Source organism: Lactuca serriola, chromosome 1 (genome assembly GCF_051521515.1).
Source record: "Lactuca serriola cultivar US96UC23 chromosome 1, Lser_US96UC23_V15, whole genome shotgun sequence".
NCBI lineage: Eukaryota > Viridiplantae > Streptophyta > Magnoliopsida > Asterales > Asteraceae > Lactuca > Lactuca serriola.
In genome coordinates, this window is record NC_136408.1 from 177,271,578 (window position 1) to 177,284,200 (window position 12,623).

At 40.8% G+C, this 12,623-nt stretch overlaps 1 pseudogene; it reads left to right on the forward strand.

Moving 5' to 3' along the window:
- Positions 1–226: 226 nt before the first annotated feature.
- LOC145064267 (large ribosomal subunit protein uL2mz, N-terminal part pseudogene) overlaps positions 227–12,623 on the forward strand; it is a 74,330-nt pseudogene continuing 61,933 nt past the window's right edge.

The window sequence follows — 12,623 nt, forward strand, 5'->3', positions numbered from 1 at the left end:
AGACTTGGAAGAAGAAGAAGCCGAAGAAGACTCCGAGGGGGAGTTCGAGGAAGAACCCAGTGACGACGACGACAATGGTGATTCGGACGCGGAGTCCGAAGTCATCAACCCACCCTACCCGATTAGGGTGCCCGCTCACCGGATGGGCCCTACTAGCCCCACGCCTCCATGGGGTATTGATATATGGAGATGGAGGAGACAGTAGGGATAGCGACCCCCATACGGGATGGCTAGGGAGTTCTATGATCTGAGAGATGGAGGACCAGCTGACCGGGCACTTCCTGTTATGGTGAGACGGTTGCAGAATATGAGCGACCTAGCCCAGGGTACCGTCGAGCAGCTGAATCAGATGCTAGTCACGGTGGCGAGAGCGGAACGAGAAACTCAGGAGGTAATCCATAACTTTCAGGTACGACAGGCGGTTTAGGAGGAACGATTATGAGCCACAGAACGACAGGTGGCGCACCTTCAGGGCGCGTCCACGTCATCAGCCCCACCACCCGACGCACCCCAGAGCCCTCCGGACCAGTAGACCTCCCTACTAGTGTTAGTTTTCTTTTGTACACACTATATTATGCACCATTGACTCTATGTTTAATTGATTACACTACTCATAGAGTCGTTATGCTGCCGAACATTGTACCCTTTATGTATGCACTTTCGAGCAAATTTTCATGTATTAAAATACGGATATTATTAGAGGAAAAATATGTGTTCTATCGTGATGTTGTTATCTGCTATGTGCTATATTTCTATGTTGTATGCCAATATGTAACATTACTTAAGTATATGCTATACACATAGTTTATAGGACCACAAACACACGAAAATTATAGGCACTCGACATTTTTCCGTTCCATGACAGAAGGATGCCTCAGTGACCCATCCATGGAAACCCCTAGCCGATACCACCAGAAATCAACTCAGTTGCATTCCAAGCAGCTGTATCTGCTGCAGTCACAGCGGCACTGGCGTAGATCCACAATGGAAACAATGGTGGAGGCAACAGGCAAGGGGCTGGAAGCTCAAACAACGGAATGAACCAGGGGCCTACCAAGACATGCTCCTACAAAGATTTCACCAACGCCATGCCACGAATCTTTAATGGCACAGGGGGAATGATAACCCTAAAGAGATAGTTTGAAAAGGTGGAATCGGTGTTCGAGATATGTGATTGCCCCGAAGAGGTCAAGGTGAAGTTTGCAGCATGCACATTTGTTGATCAAGCTCTCACCTTAGTTGGATAATGTAATTGCCCAGAAATCAATACCCTTTGAATTTCATACAAAAGTGTAAATTTTTGTTACGCGGTACTTCATTAAGTCTCCAACTAGACTTCTTTAGCTTATACACCTTATTTGGATAATGTGTGTGTATGTTTTTAAACTCTTCAAGACTTGATAGATATATCTCTTGAAAATTCAAATAATTCCTTGCCATTCCTCACAATTCAAAATATGAAGAGGTATTTCGTAATCATGTTATGAATTTGAGAATACAATTAACACAACCAATATCCATATTGATCTTTATCAGATCTTTAAAATCTATCAGCAAAAGTATTTCCTCATAATCCCACTTAGATTTCACGGTGCACACGTTCCCATCCATGTGAATCTCTCATTTACAACCTATAGTCACAAGACAAGGTTTAGGACAAACCAAATTCAAATTCATCTTTCCTTCATGAACTGAACTTCGCTATTCTAAATTTCTTGCACTTTTGGCAACTCAAGGCCTATTAGTGCTTCCGTGTCGTTAGCATGTCACCCATATTGACCGGTGTACTTTCACAGACCAATTCACTTTGCATTTTCATTTAAATGAAAAACATAAAAATCAAACACATTTCCAACTTAACTGAAGAGCATAGAAATAAGAATATGTCAACTGAAAAATACAATAGGTGTTTAACCTTAGGTTGCGTGCTAATGACAACTAAAAGGTTTATTGTCGGTTGAATCTTGCAAATATCAAGATCAATATGACTCCCACTGACTTCTTGACATATAAGTTCTTTCTCAAGGAACATTCCTTGACGAGTTAAAACAAATATTCAAAAGCTCATGTGGGTTCCGGACAAGAAAACACTTCATTGAATTGATCTCAATTTATCTTTTGTTTCTTCATTAACAAAAACATCACAACTCCAATTCTGAATGTGCTATAGTAATAAAACATTATTAATCCACATATTACAAGGTGTTATCAACCTTCTTAGTCTAAAATGAGTTTCAAGATATTATTCATAATTACTTGAGCATGGATCTAAAACTTGATTGGAACAAAGTATGACTCATTCCAACAATGTCTGATTCCTCTTCTTATTTATATAATGGCACTAAGATCTTATTTGAGGATTAACTGTGATACAATTCCATAATTACAAAGATGATCACAAAACATGATACTAAAGTACTTCCCTTTCTTTTCAAATTGCAGAATATTTTATCTTTTTGCTTAATAGATTCTGCTATTCGTTCTGCTACTCTTTAAACCTTTTCAAAATTATTAGAATTATGCTTAATCTTATAAAAAGAATCATATTCATTGAAGCATCAGTAAATCATGACAAATAGAGTCATCGTCCCTTGTGGTGGATCTGAAGAGCCCATATCAATATGTACTAGATCGATTAGTCATTCACTTGTCTCACATAAACATTTAAACAATGAAATAGTCATAATTTTCCAATGAACAAGATTCTCATACATCAAGCAATTCGAATGGTGGATCTCCTCGTCACTGACACTACTGCTATCGGGGTTGTGGCATGTACCCACCATAATGTCTCAGAAACATAACATGAAAAAATCATCAAAGACTCGTTCGAGCATACTCACACTCAATTACCATCCCTACATGCTCCTTAGTATCCTAAGGATCCTTACTTGGGTCGTATACAGATCCGATGCTTTTAGTAGTACAGGCCCAATATGTAACGCCCGTAGATCCGGGCTAGTCAATTTAGAGATAATAGGGGTCGAAAACGACTTTTTGACAAAAGATTATTTAGAATAAATAATCCTAACCAAGTTTGAGAATATGTCTCAAGGGTTCCGTACATATAAAGAATGCCGAAATCCGAGTTATAACGAAGAAGTTATGGCCTGTCGAAGTTTAGCGACGGAACCGGCATGGCACCGCGAAGACATAAATAGTGAATTTATGATAGAGCGACTTTTAGCCTTAGTAATCTAAATGAAAGTCGTATAATATGTTAACCTGAGAACGTCCATAAAAAGAACGCCCAAATCTGACTTAGTATGAGGAAGTTATGATTTTTCGAAGTTTCGGCTTAGCGGTGTACAGTCCGAAGTTCGAGTATTAGATCGAGCGGTTTTTAACCGATACAACCTAAACGAGAATCGAAGATCTCGTTATTAGTCGTAACAATAAAAAGACAGACGAAAATGGACATCTGATGAAGAAGTTATAAGATTTTAACGGACCAATCCTGTCCCGGCCTGTTAAAAATATAACTTTAAAAATAAAGTCAAAATTAGCCGACAGAGTCTAAACGAAAGTTGTAGAGTACGTCTCCACCTACGCGTGGATATAAAGAACGTCAAAAACGGAGTTCGTATGAACGAGTCACAAATTATAATAACATATTTACGTATTAAAATAAACTATAAATCATATACACGTACACATATATATACATATGTATATATCATTAGAAAGGTATCGACGATGCGGTCATTATAAGACTAATGTTGAGTTCTTTCGACATTAGTTTAGTACAAATATCATTAAATCCATTTAAAATAGTATTATAAAGGGGTGTGTAGTGTTTTATATAACTAAAAGGTCATTAATTAATTATGGAGGCTAGTTTTTGAAAATTCAATTAGTATAAATAAGAGCCTTGGTGTAACAGCCCGGATTCCTAGGTATTAATTTATTCTTCTAATTTTTGGTGTTTTGTGAGGAGGCTCGGCGAGTTGGAGCTCAAACTCGCCGAGTATGATCGCGGTTTGGGAAAGGGTTCGCTTCCGGACTCGGCGAGTCCAAAAGGTGGACTCGGCGAGTCCACGTTGTTTAATGAAACCCTAAATTTCAGGGTATGAGACCTATTTAAAGGGGCTTATGACCGTCATTTGCGGCCACCAACCCCAGAGAGAACCCTAAAAGAGTCCTTGAGCGTTTTGTGAGAGAGAAGAGGAAGATCCTAGATTATTTGTAGGTGATTTTGCATATAGAATAGGATCAAGGCAAGAGGAGACCAAAGGAGGTGCTAATCCAGTGATTATTGAGCTCAGAGACTTCATTTGAGGTAACCATTCGTTCCTTTCTCAGTCCTTGGTGTAAATCTTAGAGTTAGGGTTTCTTGGTGGAAAGATCCATGGAGTAATTGGCCTCTTCTTGTGTTGATGCTTTAGATCTAGACCCAAAGAGGTCCAGAGACTCTTTTCCCTCAAGCTTTATGAGTGTTAATGGAGGCCATGAGCTTAGAATAGCATTCTAGAGACCATATCATCAAATAAGGCCTTTGGACCTTTGCATGAGCACCAAGATTGTAACTTTACGTGATGAATGTGCTTGGAAGGACTGGATCTATGAGTTACTGGAACGGATCTGACCTCAGGAGTGAGTTTGAGTTCATGCATGGCTTAGACTCGCCAAGTCCGAAGAATAGACTCGGCGAGTAGCATTAAGATTGTCCATAACCACTCAACGAGTGGTCTTGCCGAGTTAAGGGGTTGACTCAGTGAGTCAGGGAGAGTCAGAGAGGGTCGACAGGTGGAATGAGTCAAGCTGGAACTCGCTGAGTTGTTCTTGAGACTCGGCGAGTTGAGTCGTGGTGGCCCCGCGATTCATGCCAGGTGGAACTCGTCGAGTCAGGGAAGTACTCGACGTGTCAAGAGAGGATCTTAGGGAGTCAGTGAACACGTATAGACTCGCTGAGTCGCCCTAGTGCACTCGCCGAGTCCGGTCAAAGTTGACCGTTGACCAGAGTTGACCAGTGTTGACTTGATAGGGGTAGTCAACCTTAGTTGTGAAAGTGTTAATTAGAGAAATATTGTGTTATAGGAGGATTATAGCTCGGAGGATCGAGCGTGAGTGATTTCCGAGATTTGCGAGTTATCGAGATACGCGAGGTGAGTCTTCTCACTATACTTTACCTTGAGTAGGTAATCAGAGTTATGTGACAGAGTATTTGTATGATATATGTATGTTATGTGTTGTACTGCATTATTTCTATGTGATTTATGTTGTGCATGTTTACAGAGTTGGAACCGGAAGGTTCCCAGAGTTAGAACCAAAGGGTTCATAGAGTAGGGTCTACGGACCCACAGAGTTATAGCCTCGAGTGGCTAATATGTGTTATGCTTGGTATTTTGGGGAACCCACTAAGCTTTATGCTTACAGTGTTAGTGTTATTTGTTTCAGGTACTAGTGATGACCGTGGGAAGACGCCGGCTTGATCAGTACACACACATGGGGTTTTTATGATATGTGATCTTGGGATTCTTTGTATGACATGGATTGGAGTTTCAAACATTGATGTTTTATGAAAATTAAATGAATATGTTTTTACATTATGCGAAAAATTATTTTGAAATTTACGGTGTTACACTTGGGCTCTCATATTTCTTGCACCATTCTCTTGATTCAAGAGTCTTTCACTCCTTATCCACCGAGCATTTCAGTCCCTCGTGATTCGACTTCTCTTTCTATAGTTTTTTGTATAGTAAGGTGAGCGCTGAAGCGCTGCACGAATCTTTCTTAGAAAGATTCAACGACGAAGTTCTGCCCCTGCAGAGCCCGACTCGTAGTTAAAATCCCCTTGTAAGTAAGTTATGTTTACCCTATTTTAATATAGCTTATATTTAAAATTAATATTGTTATTATGAACTTATAATAAATATTTGAACTACTATTATGACTTATATAAGTGTCGTTATAATATCTTTTTAACTACTCGCGGTACGGAGAATCTGGTTTAAATGGCCGCATAGGGTTGTTGGATTTCAGAAGTGTTATACGCCAAAATGGTCCTTCCCTCCGGTGTTTTATGTATGGCCCCTGTCCATACATAGTGGTTGGAAAGTATTGTTTAAACACTTATATAATAATAATAATAATAATAATAATAATAATAATAATAATAATAATAATAATAATAATAATAATAATAAGACCAATAATTCGTCGAAGGAAATTATTTTAAAGTAAACGAAGCGTTGTTCGAGTACCGAGTCACCACCTTCTCAGGTGAGTGCATAGTTACTTTCATCTTACACATAGATATGAAGTATTTTATATAAATTACGTTCTATGTGTGCATATTATCTGAATACTTGTTGTCTATGTTGGATGAACGATTTTATACATGTTTTAAATGATTTAAGTTGTATATGTATTTTATATCTACGATAATGTTGGGGTAAAACATGGGTAGATGTCATAGATGGAATATGAGTTGGATAATGAGTTGAAAGGTGTTATAGACCACGAGGTGAGGGTAAGAGGTGGACGATGTGAGAAGCCTTTTCCCAAACGATGGCCCCGTCATTCAGCAGAGTATGATTGACTACCACGGACTATTCTAGACAGTCCAGTGGAACACTAGCAGGCTCGCAACCTGTAGGTGTTGTGAACTATGTGTTCACCCGGTGTACTCTAAACCTTGACGACCATGCAGACTTGGTGCCTAAACCTTGGCGATCATGCAGACTTGATGCCTAAACCATGGCGACTATGTAGACTTAGTGCCCGTTATGTAAACCTTGGCGATCATGCAGACTTGATGCCTAACCCCTGGCGACAATGCAAACTTAGTGCCTGTTGTGTAAACCGTGGCAACGATGGACTTCGTGCCGATTCCTTAGGATGATCCTTAGGAATGAATGAACGAGGAATAGCTGATTCTTAGGGTAGATCCTTAAGACTAAAGAAGATAATGGGGATGGGTAATTGTGTTGATTGTTTGATTGTTAAAACATAATATTTATATTATTATGGGTTGAAAACCTTATGTACTCACCAGGTTTCCCAACCTGACCCACTCAGTTTATTTATATCACAGGTGTCGATATGAAGTGACATTACACTGAGAGATTAAGGACATATAGATCACTAGTGTAAATGAATGTAAGTTCTGTTTATGCTTATGTTTCTGTATTGACGATGACGTCCCAAATGTTTTAAAATGAATAAAATACATTTGTTTGGAAATGCTTTGATAACATATTTATCGTGTTTTTCTGGGAATAAATTCCGCAACATTTTTATTAAAAGAGGTCCTCAGATTTTTATAAAACATAAGCAAAATAAAACCGGTCTTTTCTGGCCGAGAAAATAGGGATGTCACACAATACTACCTTCCACACCAACCCGTAGTCATCCCAAGTCCTCCTCCCATGATCCTTATTCACAAGTACTCTATCTCTCACTAGTATCGGGCTACTCTCTAAGTAAGCTCCTCCTATGCCCATCTAGGTATCTCTCCTAGATTACTCAAACTTTCTCTAAAGATTCCTGCTATGTTTCTTCCTACTCAATACATATACATAGCAAATAACATATAGCAACATCTCCTAGGCTAAGGCATCACAAATCAGGCAACTCTAGCCCTAAAATATGAAATACCTAGCCTATCCTCTAGCATGCATCCCTAATATCTCATAATATAAATAAACAAGGATATTTTGGGAAATCACAGTTCGGGCTCTGGCTTATTGTACACACTGCTCCATCTCCTTTTTCTCTTAAAAAATCTTATTCATTTTAGAAAAATCATTTTAATTTGATTTTTTTTTCAAATCCATAGTTTGAGTTCATACATACCTGAAGGTACATCCGAATCCCTCAAACCAAGACTCTGATACCCACTTGTAACACTATAAATTTTCAAACAAATTTTTCATTTTCAAGACCGTATAATTCTTAATATCACATTTCCAAAACCACAATGGTCAAATTGTCAAAAAAAAGAAATTCATAAGTTGTTTGATAAAATCCAGGATCCTCAAAAACATAAACTCCATCTTGTGTGTACAATCAAGTCGGCACCTTCCCGTGATCCTAAGAAGTACCTAAACCGCATAACACATAACACGGTAAGCACAAAGCTTAGCGAGTTCCCCAAAATACCACACACATCTGATTAGCCTCTCATGGCTATATCTCAATGAAGACCCTCCGGTCAATGTGTCTCAGTAGAGACCCTCCGATCCCACAACTCGGGTTGGACCCTCCGGTCCTAACTCAATAATGCTCACAATAATACACATCATAAATCACAAAGGCATAATGCATGATATCACAATACTCAATAATAGCATACAAGACCCTTCGGTCACACAAAGCTACCACTCATGGTAAGTAAAGTGAGAAGACTCACCTCGTAAGCAAGCACGTAAAGCTCGTACCCCTCGAACGTTCTAATCCCTGCCTACATGTCATAATCATTTCTAATTAACACTTATAACTACAATTCTAAATAAATCCAGTTAACCTCTCTCTCTCTCTAACTCTTGAAATGCGTAAAAGACCATTTTACCCCTCCATGGTCTCCATAATCCAAGTCTTGACCAGACCCTAAAAGTCAACAGAAGTCAACACTCGAGTCAACAGTCCATGTTGACCCAACTCGTCGAGTGCATCTATGTGAATCGTCGAGTTCCTTCATTTTCTCAGAATTATTGTAAAATTCCAACTCAAATCATCAAGTTTTCTCACCACTCGCCGAGTTACAACGCGTCCAGACTCATCGGGGAAAACCCTAACCAACACGTTGAGTCTGCTCACCGACTCGTCGAGTCCCTTTAGTCCATTTTCTTATTCAGACGATTTTAGGCAGAACTGATATCTCATACTCTAGATCTAACCTTCTAAGGCTCACTTATCACGTAAAGCTGCAAGCTTTACGTTCATGCATGGAATCAAAGGCTCAAAATGCCAAAACAAGCTCCATAACGGGTTTCATGCATGGAGACATGCCCAAATCTTGATAAAGCTTGGATCTTTGGGCTCATAGGACCTCAATATGTCCAGATCTAGAGTCTCAACTCCATGACAAGCTCATAATAATCTAGAACTCCAAGAAGGATGGGAAAAAGGCTCTAAATTTCCTAAAAACGAGATCTAACAAAACAATGAGCAAGGTGGTGACTTTTTACCTTCAAACAGAAGCTAGGAATGAATGAACACCAGATCCAAAAGCTCCTTCTCGTCCAAATTCTTTTGCTCTTCAACCTTCCTCCAAGAATGCACTAAAACTCACAATATTATCCTCTTTTTCTCACACACAAGGTTATAGCTCGATTAGGATTTCACACGGGGTATTAAGTTGACAAGGGTGGCGGAAATGAGGGCTTAAGGTCATTTAAGTAGGACACAAATCCTGAAAATTAGGGTTTTCTCACTCAGCTCTTACTCGTCGATTCGGGGTCCTCCGACTCGCCGAGTAGACTCTAAAATCCTGTGGCCATAATATTCTATACTCGGCCAGTTGGTGCTTCCAACTCGTCGAGTTGCCCTGTCAAAAAGAAATAAAATAATTAAATATCATACCTAGGAGTCGGGATGTTACAATTCTTCGCCACTAGAATCAGACTTCGCCCTCGAAGTCATCCTCAGGAAACAACTCGGGGTACTGCTCTCGCATCTCGGACTCCGGCTCCCAAGTACAATCGGATCCCTTCCGATGTTGCCACTGAACTTGAACCAAGGGCACCTCTTCATTCCACAAGACCTTCATCTTCCTATCCAAGATCGCTATCGGCCTCTCAATGTAGTTCAAGCTCGCATCCACCTGAATGTCCTCTAAAGGGACCACTGTCGTCTCATCGGCTACACACTTCATCATTTGGGACATATGGAAGGTGTTATGAATCTGGCTCAACTCTGTAGGCAGCTCTAACCGATACACTACCTTCCCCACTCAAGTGATCACTCATAAAGGATCGATATATCTCGGACCCAACTTTCCCCTCTTCCTGAATCATATCACTTCTTTCCATGGGGATACCTTCAGGAGGACAAAATCTCCAACCTGGAACTCTAGCTTGAATCATCGTCGGTTTGCGTGACTCTTCTGATGACTCTGGGCCGTCAGTAACCTCTGTCTGACCTGGTGGATCTGCTCTATCGTTTTGAGCACTATCTCAGTGCCCCCCATCACTCTCTGCCCTACCTCCCCTAAACAGATGGGAATTCGACACCTCCTCCCATATAAGAGATCAAAGCAGAGGCATACGTATACTGGAATGGTGGTTTTTGTTGTATGAAAACTCAGCCAAGGGCAAGTATGTGTCCCAACATCCACCAAAGTCCATAACACATGCACGTAGCATGCCCTCGAGCGTCTAAATCGTTTGCTCGCTCTGCCTATTTGTCTATCGGTGATATATCGTACTGAAGTACAATCGGGTACCCAAATCCTCATGAAAGTTCTTCCAGAACCTGGAAGCAAAACGCACATCTCGATCTGACACTATCGATGTCGGCACTTCATGTCATGCCACCACCTCTCGCACGTGGATCTCGGCCAATTTCTCTGCAGAACAGCCCTCGTTGATAGCTAGAAAGTGAGCACTCTTCGTCAACCGATCTACAATCACCCATATCGCATCGACACCACATGCAGTCCTCGGTAATTTGGTGATAACATCCATGGAAATTTGATCCCACTTCTACTGGGGAATCTCTAGAGGCTGCAATGGGCCATGTTGACGTTGGTGCTCCGCCTTGACCTGACGACAGTTCAAGCATCTCTCAATTACCCATGCCACATCTCTCTTCATGTAGGGCCTCCTATAATCCCTCTTCAGATCCAAATACATCCTGGTGGGTCCCTGATAGATCGATAATCTCGACAATGGGCCTCCTCCATCAAAAGACGCCAAGCTCGACCCGTATATGGCATCCAAATCCATCCATGGAAAGTGATAAGCCCCCGACTATCCGTCCTAAACTCAGAAATATGTCCGGTTACCCACTCTCTCTTACGGTTCTCTGGTCTCACAGCCACCACCTGAGCCTCTCGGATGGTATCTAAGAATGGAGTCACATCGTCATCCTGATGCAAACGTCTCAGATCGGAGAACTCACTACTCGACGACTCAGGGCATCGGCTACCACATTACCCTTGCCAGGGTGATACAAGATCTCACAGTCGTAGTCTTTCACTACATCCAACCACCTCCTCTGTCGCATATTCAGTTTGGGGTGATCCATAAGGTACTTCAGGCTCTTATGGTCTGTATATATGGTACACCAGACACCATAGAGATAGTGGCACCAGATCTTGAGGGCGAACACCACCGCCCCCAACTCTAAATCGTGGGTGGGATACCTCGTCTTGTGAGGCTTCAACTGCCTCGATGCATATGCTATCACGTGCCCCTCTGCATCAACACCGCACCCATCCCTGATATAGATACATCACAGTAAACTACGAAGTCCTCCACTCCCTCGGGAAGGGCTAACACTGAAGCTTCGCACAATCTCTGGCAAAGAGTCTCGAATGAGGCCTGCTGCTCGGGATACCAGACAAAAGTAACACCCTTCCTAGTCAATTTGGTAAGAGGAATGACAATCTTGGAGAAATCCCTGATAAATCTCCGGTAGTAGTCTGCCAGGCCAAGAAAACTCATGATCTCTAATGGGGGACCTCGGCACCTCCCATAGCATAACTGCCTCAATCTTGGCCGGGTCGACCAAGATCCCATTCTGATTAACAAGGTGTCCTTAGAACTGGACCTCTCATAAGCAGAAATTACACATAGAGAATTTGGCATAAAGCCTCTCTGCACTCAATACCCAAGAATCTTGTGACAACCCGAAATTTCCATTCTGAACAAACCATATCAAGCCAATAGAAGTAGAGCAGTTACAGTGAAAATTCAGATTTCGAGTATAAGTTTGGCAGTTTTCAGGATTTTACGCTTAAGGAGATATTAGGAGAGTGGATGCACTAGGGTTTTGTGCAACATTGTTATTCCAAGACTCTAGGACATTAGAGTTTGTTCCAGGAATAAAAATATTTTCTGCCAAAAATATCTCCGGACTATAAATAGAATTCTGAACAAAATTGGTTCATTTGTTGGATTCCATTTAGAGAAAAGTCAAAATTCTCTCTCACGGATCTTCGGGTTTTTATCCCAAATTGTGAGTACTTTGATCTAGTTATGTTATATAGCCTAGATTGTGTTTAGAAACACCAATTACATATCAAATCTGTGAGACTCGGGAGTTTACCGCCCAAGAACGTTCTGATGGATTTTGAGCATTCTAACACTTCCTAAGTGTACATGCAACCCTAATAAACCTTGGATCTATGTTTGTCTAAGATACATGCAAATAATTGTTTTTCCAAGGTTCATATCCTAACTAGCATGGCATGAGGAACTTGAATCAAATAAAGCTATTAGAAACACTTACCTTGTAGTTGTAGTTGATTCCTTGAAGTTTTAGAGCCTAGCACCAATAGTGTGGATGCCTCAAATGGAAATCACAAATCACCATAAACTTGGAACTTAGAGAGAATAGTCACTACTATCTAAAAATCGGCCCTCACCTCAACAAGTGTCAACTAGTGTGATTTCAAGAACCAAAGCCTCCTTTATATAGTGTGATGGATTAGGGTTACATCCATGTAAACCCTAATA